The sequence below is a fragment of the Cervus canadensis genome, chromosome 4 (genome assembly GCF_019320065.1).
Source record: "Cervus canadensis isolate Bull #8, Minnesota chromosome 4, ASM1932006v1, whole genome shotgun sequence".
NCBI classification, from domain to species: domain Eukaryota; kingdom Metazoa; phylum Chordata; class Mammalia; order Artiodactyla; family Cervidae; genus Cervus; species Cervus canadensis.
Window position 1 is genome coordinate 27119957 of NC_057389.1, and position 11920 is coordinate 27131876.

An 11920-nucleotide genomic window follows, 5' to 3' on the forward strand; every position below is an offset into this window, starting at 1 on the left:
TTATATAAAATTCAAATATAGTCATCCCTTGTGTCCCTGGGGACATTAGTTTCAGGACACCGCCCCCCCCCGCCCCGCCCCAGCCAAGATACCAAAGTTCAGAGATGCTCAAGTTCCTTTTGTAAAACTGTGCTGAAATAAAATTTGACCAAAGCACAGCCACACTCATTTATCTACATATTGTCCAAGGTTGCATTTGAAATATTTACTGTCTGGTGCTGTATAGAAAAAGTTTGCCAACCCTGATATAGAAGCATTGGTGCTTAAAGTATGATTCCTGACTAGCAGCAGCATCACCATCTGGAAACTTGTTAGAAATGCTAAGTCTTGGGCTCACCCAGACTTTCTGAATCAGAGACGATGGGAATGGAGCCCAGCAATTTGTGTTTTTAAACCAGCCATCTAGGTGACTTTGATGCAGGCTAAAGTTTGAGAACCATTAGTATAGAAGGATGTTAAGATGAAAATGATCTCAAGTTGGAACCTAGAGAGAAGGGCGCTGTGGCTTGTTTTCTGAAACAAAAGCACAAGGCAGGGAACTTAATAAAAATAACAGTGCTAATAATGGTAATGTTTATGGCAAACTTGAGTGTGTCAGACATTTTGCTTTACATTCACGATCTTATGAAAGCCTCAGAAAAAGTCTGTGAAGTAGTTGCTATTATTATCCCTATTTTGTAGTTAAATATACGAAGGCTTCAGGAGATTGAGATGAGTTAAACAGTGTTAGTAAATGGTGGCGCAAGGCTGAAACTTAGATGATTTGACACCAGGTCAGCCCTCTTCATGTCATGCACCTCTGAATTCTGTAAGCTAGATAAATGAAAGTGTTACCGAAAAAAGAAAGTGACAACGAATACCATCAGTTTTGAAATCAGTGGTATACATTTATACAGAGTAAGAGGCACTTATAATTCCATTCTCTTCTTGCCAGGGAAACTAGTTTCAACAAAACCATACCCGTAGCCTTTCCTTGAATAAATCTAGAGGAAATTACCACCATTTGTGACTACCTATTAAAATATATTTCTCTGTCTTTATACATTTCACATAAATTTTGAAAAGTAAGATTTTCACTCCCTTTCATTTTCAGATGCCTGAGAATCTTTGTCTTTTGCTTTACTATATAGATGGTAATGACTTTTGATTTTGTTGTTTTCCACATAATTGTCAGGATAGTTTATTTTAGTCTACTTGTACATGAAATTACAAGTTTAATTTTTTTTTTCTGGTTGGTAAGGCTGACCAGGAAGGAGAGAATACATGAAGTGCAGGAGATGGGGAAGAGATGAGGATTAAACTAACACCAGGAAAAGAAGTAGAAAAACAAAACAAGAAAAGATTCTTGGTGCTGCAGGATGTCAAATCTAGGCAAAAGACACCTAATACCAGTGATTTGACCTTTTTATATTAGAAAAACAAAACCATGTTGAGATGTGAGAGACACTTGAAAGGTACAATTTGAATTTTGAACAATGTTTTCCATATGGTGCACATGTCACCCATAATCTTTACAAGTTTCCAGTTCACTCCTCAATGAAATTCACATTTCCAGTCTCAGTCCATCAAGACTAACAATTATAGCTCAGCATACCTTTAAAAGGCTTTGAAAATTATGAAAAATGTACAAAATTTATTTATATTTTACAGAGAGATCGAATAAGAACCAACAACAATTTATGAAAAGTAAAGATTATCAGATTAATCTATGCGGCTATAATAAAGCAGTTGACCTAGGAGACCAAGACAGAGAACATATTTCTTTGTGTTTCAAAGTTTCTGGTTCTGTTCATTAAATACCCTGAACTAACAACTATATGTGGAGAATGTCACACAATGCTAGCTGACTGTATGCAAACTGATCAACTAATGGAAGAGCCTAGAACATTAGAAAAAATGCAGCCTTTTTATATACCAAGTACTTGCAGAGATGGAGAATGAAGTAGTTGAATAATTTTTACATTTCCTTGGTCATAAATCTTTTACAAAAGCTGATAAAACCTAAGGATCCTCTTCCCAAAAGTATGCACAAACCTATCAACAATTAAGCTTAAACATTCAGGAGGTGATAAACTTCAGGTTAACAATTTCCAAACCACATAGGTTTTGAGGGTTTCTTCTGATTAAAAAATTCTAGGATGATGTGATTTCATTTTTAAATCATATGAATTAATACCATTTAGAAAGAGCTGGTGGTTCATCTCATAACACAGAATTCAGGGGAATCCAAATATGGATAGCCTTGGTGGAAAGCCATTGATATCCACTTCCCTATGGACCTAACACTGATGATTTTCAGGATATTTTGCTCTTTCAATTAATTGCAACTGTTTCTTAAACAAAGGACAGTTGATTAGAAGTAATTAACTAATTGATGTTGATTTTCATGTACTAATGCAATATTGGATTTCTGATTGTACCTTCAGAAGATGCATTTTATAATGTTTATTGGTCTTATCTGCAGTCCACAGAGACTTGTAGCCCTTTACGGTTATCAAACTTAAACCCCTTTTATTCTGTGCCATAGAGAAAACTTGGCTCATCAAATACACTTCACCTTAGTTGAGGGTAAAAAACAATAAACAAAGTGACAATGATTTCAGGGGGGATTTAGTTTATTTAGGAATGAATAGCACCCTGGCACTTCCTGCGTGCTAACTGCCTTGTACTAGAACTACTGTGGTTTCCGAAGGAGTGTTTTTTGCTGTTGTTGTTACTGCTTCATCTTTGTTTTCTACATGATGAACTTCCCATCAGAAATATTCTGAAAGTAAAAAAAAAAAAAAAAAGGTAGAAAAGTAGAGCCCATTGGGGAAGTAAATGGTGTAATTATATATGACACTGGAAAAAAAAAAAAAATGAAGGCTTTCCTTCTTCCAATCCTGCTTCCTCTTAATGACTCTGATAACTGAAGTGTTAGGTTTTATTAAATAGAGCAGAATTGAGCTCTCAGGAGATGAGAGCAGCTATTGAGAGTCATACCTACTGAAACAGAAGGAGTCTCTTCCCTTTTGTAGCTGGCAGATAGGACTGTAATGAGCACATTTTGTAGCTGGAGAGAAAGAAAAAGAAGATGAAAGGAAAATCTTTTGAAGACTAGGAAAAAAAGGGAAAATCCCACTAATATAGTGAAGCCCCTTAAATTGTTTTCTAAGAGACAAAAAAAGAAAATGCCATTTAAATGTTGGTTGTTGGAATTAGTCTGGCTTTGAGAAGATACATATTGTGTATGGGAATATTAAGAATATCTGCTCTAAGCTACTTTCATACAATGAACAAAGGAATCATCCCTAATATGTGATTAACTGATGGTCCCCATTTACCGCAAATGTTGGCTTTTAAATACTTCAGGTGGGGGGGGCTCTTTATTAATTGGCTCAAGCAACCCTTAGGACTTCTAAGAGATTAAAACTACAGGATGCTTCAAAGTTTTTTATTTCTTGAAAAATTATGCATACAGATGTTAAATAGTGGTGATTGCAATGACACTGTCATCTATTTTAAATCGTAGAATTAACCTATCATTAGCATTCAAAAACTTTTCTGCAACATGCCTAGATTAGCTCACTGTCAATTAACCAAAGATTTTATTTTTCCTTGTACCTTGAAAAAAAAAAATGCTTAATTGTAACACAATTTGCTTTTAAACCCAAATAGGGTCTGTGACTTTAAATGCAAATTACCAAATGGTTCCTATGGCAAGTGAAAAGCAGGACTGCATCCATCATGCTGTTTTTTAAAATGAATTTTAACCCCTTAGGCTGATAACAAACACAAATCCAGACTGCCACAAACAGAAGCCCCGGGGGCTGCCATTTCGAATAAAAAGAAAGGGCTGCAACAAAGCCACAGTGAACAGAACTTGTTGTTGAAATATCAGATCTGATCTAGACGAGATTGAGGGTGAAAAACTAGGGAAGATATGAATGAGATTTTCTATTGGGCAGTGGTAATTCAAGGAGCCTTTCACACACTGCTGAGGCGACCAAGGTTTTATAAACCCTACCACCCCCACACACTCCAGTCCATTGATTATCTTATGTTTGGAATGACTGATGCCCCTTTGGCTCCAGGGAAGTACCTTGGGATCTTGGGATCTGACAGGAAATGGTGGATTGTTTATTTATTTTTTAATTAGAAAACCAATGGAGCTCCAGAATCCATGTAAACAAACTGGATCTTACCTTAGAAACATGCCCCCCACCCCAAGCTAAGGGCTCTAAATCATGCCCTGCTTATTAGAATGTGTTTATTTAGAACTTTCTTATTTTTTCTTTTTACTGGCTATACAATTCTTTAAGTAAATCTTTCTCTGTATCCTCTTAGTTACAGGCTAATGGCTCAATTCTTCAGCCCTGTTAATGGTGCAGGCTGGTTCATATTGGTGGCTTGTCCAGGGGGCTGCGTGTCTGTGCTGACCCCAGCCACCAGCCGTCCTGCTTTCTCTGAAATGTGGGCTGGGTGCCCAGGGAATGAACTAGCTGCTGCCTGGTAGAGAAGAGAATCAAAGACTGGCACTTGGCAGGGATCCCCGCTCTTGCAGCTGCTGAGTGCTAAATTATTACTGAGTGCTTCTGCAGCCGCCCACAGCAGGGCTGGCCGAGCTGAGCGCAGAGCCCCTCCTCTGGCCCTCAACACAGGGCTTGGGTTTCAGGGCTGGAGACACCGGGGCACGCTGCGCCGGCTCTGCCTGAGGCAGCGCGGTGAGCATGTCGGTCCTGCTCAGATGCTGAGATGCGCAGCACACGTCTCCGGCTCTTAATGTGCATCCGAACACGTCTAGACTCCCACCACGAGCCTCGAGTGATTGCTTCACACGCTTGGTGTGCTTTGCACACGTGTCTGAGTCCATCAGATCGAACTTGTGTGGCCAAGTGACACCGTTCAGACAGAGCTTTCCTGCCTCTGAGGTCTCGGCTGGAGACAATGAAAGGGTAGAAGCATCTTTCCTTCCTTCTGCTTCAAGAAAAGAATTGGGATCAATCCACCTGAACTTCACTAATGGACTCTTTTTAACCAGGCTTTTAAGTGTCTGTAGTCTCCCAGCACACTAGTTAGGTGTCTCTACTGAGGTTAATATTTGTATAAGAGGCAGGGATGGACAGAGCCCCAGTTCAGGAACCCCTGCATGATGGTAAGATTGCAGATTTCTGGGAATTTCTGTGCACCTATTTTCTCATCTGTCCCCTGCTTGTGTAGCTACATAGTTGTGTGTGTGGTTTTTTTTTTTTTTGGCCACACCACACAGCATGCAAGATCTTACTTTCTTAGTTCCCCAAGAATCGAACCCATGTCCCCTGCAGTAGAAGCACAGTTTTAACCACTAGACCACCAGTGAGTCCCTGTAGATACATAGATAAGTAGTCCCAGTTATCACCTACCATTTCAGGATGAATCTCCTGCAGGGCCAGTATAGATGTCATTGCTTGAAGAGTCAGGTTATACATTGTAATATAAATTATATTTTTATGATGTTTCCACATCTCACACTCAGTTCTACCCATCAGAGTAAGGCAGACTCTTCACTGAAACCCCCTTTCCCAAGGTTTTTATACAAAAAGACAGTGCTTTGTCTCCTTTTGGATAATTTTCCTCTAAGATCCACTCAAAGCAAAGGATGACCATATTTATTGGCAATTGATTTATCTTACTTAAAGTGATAAACTTTAATTAAACTTAGAAATTTTATGATCAGACACACCTACCTTGCTATGTAAAACTGAAGTATTTTGTGTGGTTTTTATTTTTTTTCAAGATAACTCATTCAAGGAAGTATAATTTAAAAGCCAAAATTTTGAACAAAATAAAAAAATCATACACATTTGCTTTCCATACCAAGTGAAGCCCATTCTTCACTCATCTTTCAGAGGAAATTTAAATTTAGCAAACTGAGCCAGCTTGTGTTAATTGTTCACCCTTGTTGTCAGCTTCTACAGTCTAAACAACCAACATGCTAACATTTCATTTTCAACTAGCTACTTTGCTATAATGTGGATAGTACTGCCTTAAAATATATGTATTTTAAATGTTGTTGCAAATGGATTTTGAAAGAAGCTAATCTCCACTTCAGAGGTAAATGCATAAAAGAGTTCATATAAATGCTCTATACACTGGCACATATTTCATTGTACATTTTAATTTTCTCACAGGCAAATCCTTTGAGAAGTGTGCATCCAGCATTCCTTTTACAAGTAATCTTCAAGCTAATAATGGAGAAAAATTAAGAAAACTTCTTATCTCTGTAGGTGGTTTTCCTTAGCAGCAAAAAAAAAATTCAGAGAAATTTCTTAGTGTAGTACAATTACACATAGCTGAGAAAAGTAGAGAAGCAAAAAGCAAAGGAGAAAAGGAAAAATATACCCAATGGAATTCAGAGTTCCGGGGAATAACAAGGAGAGGTAAGAAAGCCTTAAGTGAACAACTCAAAGAAATAGAGGGAAACAGTAGAATGAGAAAGACTAGTTCAGTCGTTCAATCATGTGAGACTCTGCAGCCCCATGGATTGCAGCAAGCCAGGCTTTCCTGTCCATCACCAACTCCTGGAGCTTACTCAAACTCACGTCTATCAAGTCAGTGATACCATCCAACCATTTCATCCTCTGTCATCCACTTCTCCTCCCGCCTTTAATCTTTCCCAGCATCAGGGTCTTTTCAAATGAGTCAGTTCTTAGCATCAGGTGGCCAAGTATTGGAGCTTCAACTTCATCATCAGTCCTTCCAATGAATATTCAGGACTGATTTCCTTTAGGATGGACTGGTTGGATCTCCTTGCAGTCCAAGGGACTCTCAAGAGTCTTCTCCAGCACCACAGTTCAAAAGCATCAATTCTTTAGTGCTCAGCTTTCTTTATAGTCCAACTCACACATGACTACTGGAAAAACCATAGCTTTGACTAGAAGGACCTTTGTTGGCAAAGAAATGTCTCTGCTTTTTAGCATGCTGTCTAGGCTTGTCATAGCTTCTCTTCCAAGGAGAAAGCATCTGTTAATTTAATGACTGCAGTGACCATCTGCAGTGATTTTGGAGACCCCCAAAAAAGTCTCTGTTTCCACGGTTTTCCCATATATTTGCCATGAAGTGATGGGACTGGATGCCATGATCTTAGTTTTCTGCATGTTGAGCTTTAAGCTAACTTTTTCAGTCTCCTCTTTCACTTTCATCAAGAGGCTTTTTAGTTCCTCTTCACTTTCTGCCGTAAGGGTGGTATCATCTGCATATCTGAGGTTATCGATATTTCTCCTGGTGATCTTGATTCCAGCTTATGCTTCATCCAGCTTGGCATTTCACATTACGTATTCTACATATAATTTAATAAGCAGAATGACAATTTATAGTTTTGATGTACTCTTTTCCCGATTTGGAACAAGTCTATTGTTATATGTCCAGTTCTAACTCTTGCTTCTTGACCTGCATACAGATTTCTCAGGAGGCAGGTCAGGTGGTCTGGTATTCTCATCTCTTTAAGAATTTTCCACAGTTTGTTTTCATCCACATGTTCAAAGGCTTTGACATAGCCAATAAAGCAGAAGTACATGTTTTTCTAGAGCTTTCAGGCTTCTTCAATGATCCAGAGGATGCTGGCAATTGGATCTCAGGTTCCTCTGCCTTTTCTAAATCCAGCTTGAACATCTGGAAGTTCATGGTTCACATACTGTTGAAGCCTGGCTTGGAGAATTTTGAGCATTACATTGCTAGCAAGTGAGATGAGTGCAGTTGTGTGGTAGTTTGAACATTCTTTGGCATTGCCTTTCCTTCGGATTGGAATGAAAACAGACCTTTTCCAGTCCTGTGGCTACTGCTGAGTTTTCCAAATTTACTGGCACATTGCGTGCAGCACTTTCACAGCATCATCTTCAAGGATTTGAAATAGCTCAACTGGAATTCCATCACCTCCACTAGCTTTATTCATGGTGATCCTTCCTAAGGGCCACTTGACTTTGCATTCTAAGATGTCTGGCTCTAGGTGAGTGATCAACCATCGTGGCTATCTGGGTCATGAAGATCCTTTTTTGTATAGTTCTTCTGTGTATTCTTGCCACCTCTTCTTAATATCTTCTGCTCCTGTTAGGTCCATACCATTTCTGTCCTTTATTGAGCCCATCTTTGCATAAAACATTCCCTTGGTATCTTTAATTTTTTTGAAGAGAGCTCGAGTCTTTCCCATTCTATTTTTTTCCTTTATTTCTTCACATTGATCACTGAGGAAGGTTTTCTTATCTCTCCTTGCTATTCTTTGGAACTCTGCATTCAGTTAGGTATATCTTTCCTTTTCTCCCTTGCCTTTAGCTTCTCTTCTTTTCTCAGCTATTTATAAGGCCTCCTCAGACAACCATTTTGCCTTTTTGCATTTCTTTTTCTTGGAGATGGTCTTAATCACTGCCTCCTGTATAATGTCACAAATCTCTATCCATAGTTCTCGGGCACTCTATCAGATCTAATCCCTTGAATCTACTTGTCACTTCCACTGTATAATCATAAGAGATTTGATTTAGGTTATACCTGAATGGTCTAGTGGTTTTCCCTACTTTCTTCAATTTAAGTCTGAATTTTGCAATAAGGAGTTCATGATCTGAGCCACAGAAAGACTAGAGATCTCTTCAAGAAAATTGGAGATACCAAGGGAACATTTCATGCAGATAGGCATGATAAAACACAGAGACAGAAAAGACCTAACAGAAGAAGAAGAGATTAAGAAGAGGTGGCAAGAATATACAGAAGAACTGAACAAAAAAGGTATTAATGACCCATATAACTATGATGCTTGATCAGTCACCTAGAGCCAGACATCCTGGAATGTGAAATCAAGTGGGCCTTAGGAAGCATCACTATGAACAAAGGTAGTGGAGGTGATGGAATTCCAGTTGAGCTATTTCAAATCATAAAAGATGACACTACTAAAGTGCTGCACTCAATATGCCAGCAAATCTGGAAAACAGCAATGGCACAGGACTGGAAAAGGTCAGTTTTCATTCCAATCCCAAAGAAGGGCAATGTCAAAGAATGTTCAAACTACCAGACAATTGTGCTCATTTCACATCCTAGCAGGTGCTTCCCAAGTGGTGCTAGTGATTAAAAAAAAAAAAAAAAAACCTGCATGCCAATGCAGGAGATGAGGGTTCCATCCCTGGTTTGGGAAGATCCCCTGGAGGAGGATATGTATGGCAACCCACTCCAGTATTCTTGCCTGGAGAATCCAATGGATAGAGGAGTTTGGTGGGTTACAGTCCATAGGGTCACAAAGAGTTGGACATGACTGAAGTGACTTAGCATACACACACACACATACTAGCAAGGTAATGCTCAAAATTCTTCAAGCTATCCTTCAACAGTACGTGAACCAAGAAATTCCAGATGTTCAAGTTTAATTTAGAAAAGGCAGAGGAATCAGAGATCAAATTGCCAACATCTGTTGGATCATAGAAAAGTAATTGAATTCCAGAAAAACATCTACTTCTGCTTCATTGACTGTGCTAAAGCCTTTGACTGTGTGTATCATAACAAACTGTGGATAATTATTAACGAGATGGGAATACCTGCCTCCTGAGAAACCTATATGCAGGTCAAGAAGCAACAGTTAGAACCAGACATAGAACAATGGGCCGGTTCCAAATTGGGAAAGGAGTTCATCAAGGCTGTATATTGTCACTCTGCTTATTTAACTTATATGCAGAGTACATCGTGCAAAATGCTGGGCTAGGTGAAGCATAAACTGGAATTAAGATTGGTGGGAGAAATATCAACAGCCTCAGATATGCAGATGATACCACCCTGATGTCAGAAAGCAAAGAGGAACTAAACAGCCTCTAGATGAAGGTAAAGTGCCCTTCTCATCACATGCTATGCATATGACTTATAATTGTGATACTAACCTTGACCACTTGGTTCAGGTGGTATTTGTCAAATTTCTACACTCTAAAGCTACTCTTTTTCACCTTTTCCATACAGTACTCTTGGGCAGGAAGTTAATTCTGATGTGCAATCCAAACTAACAGAGTAGGGAGTTATGCTCTATTTCCTTGAGGACAGAATATCTACATAAATGCAAACTAGTACAGCCGCTATGGAAAACAGTGTGGAGATTTCTTAAAAAGCTGAAAATAGAACTGCCATATGACCCAGCAATCCCACTTCTGGGCATACACACTGAGGAAACCAGATCTGAAAGAGACACGTGCACCCCAATGTTCATCGCAGCACTGTTTATAATAGCCAGGACATGGAAGCAACCTAGATGCCCATCAGCAGATGAATGGATAAGGAAGCTGTGGTACATATACACCATGGAATATTACTCAGCCGTTAAAAAGAATTCATTTGAATCAGTCCTAATGAGATGGATGAAACTGGAGCCCCTTATACAGAGTGAAGTAAGCCAGAAAGATAAAGAACATTACAGCATACTAACACATATATATGGAATTTAGAAAGATGGTAACGATAACCCTATATGCAAAACAGAAAAAGAGACACAGAAATACAGAACAGACTTTTGAACTTTGTGGGAGAATGTGAGGGTGGGATATTTCAAAAGAACAGCATGTATACTATTTATGGTGAAACAGATCACCAGCCCAGGTGGGATGCATGAGACAAGTGCTAGGGCCTGGTGCACTGGGAAGACCCAGAGGAATCAGGTGGAGAGGGAGGTGGGAGGGGGGATCGGGATGGGGAATACGTGTAAATCTATGGCTGATTCATATCAATGTATGACCAAAAAAAAAAATTAATTAATTAATTAAAAAAAAAAAGAATATCTATATAAATTATGTGGAGTTCTTTTTGGATGAACAATTTGTCTTTTTATCCAATTTATTTTTTTAACCAATCCTATTTTTGTATAGTCATTTGCAGTCATGAATATTTTTTTATACTTTGGGTTATTATCAAATACAACTGTATTTACTTTGTTGCTCAAATCATTTCAACTTTGGCTGGGCCACTGGGAGAGTTTTCGGTTGGCTCCTGTATTTCTTTGACATTCCCCATCACTGGGGCCTTTTTAGGATCTTTTTGTTTTATTGTTTTGCTTTGTTTTTTGTTTGTTTGTTTGTTCTGAGAGCTTCCTTACTTTCTGGCACTGTAAGATGCTCCAGGGTCATTTTATATATTTCTTGCTCTAGTCCTAGAATTAGATGTTCCTCCAAGGAGTGCTGGTTTCTTTTATTGCAGAATGGTAAAACACAAAACAAAACAGCAAGATCTGAAAGCTAGGTGCTTAACATTTTACGAAGCCCTGTTGGTAATTTATAATCAGTTTTTTCTGAAAAAAAAGAGCAACTTTCCTGAACATTTTCCAGGTGACACATTTACACATGGTAAAATCTGAAGAACATCTGGGATTTTTAGCCTGGCATTCCTGTCAATGGCAATTCAGGTGTACGATAGAAAATGTACCCAAGCTAGGCAAAGAACACTTTTCATAACCTTTTTTTTGTGTATGTGATGTGAGTCAGATATGAAAGACAGCAACTGACTTGAATGTAATGTTATGTATGTTACATTAGTAAACAACAGATGGTATCACCAGCTCATGAATTTGAGCAAGCTCTGGGAGATGGTCAAAGACAGGGAAGCCTGGTGTGCTGCAGGGCATGGGGTCACAGAGTATCGGACACAACTGAGTGACTGAACAACAACATGTTACATTATATTATATCACACTTTCTGAAAGTCATGCTAGTAAAACAGAAAGGAAAATGTGCTGGTCCCCTGCCCTACCTGCCTGCCTCAGAACCCTAAAATCATTAAAACATTTCTTCTAAGAACATAAAAAATGATTTTTTTAAGGTAAAGTTGGACTAGGCCAAGTGGATATTTTACTAAAACATTCCACTGGAGTCTTGGAGGAAAAAAGGGAGGTACTTCTTCCAGTTATGGGCACACAAATGCAAACCAGTTTGGTATTTGGTTGATTCATTTC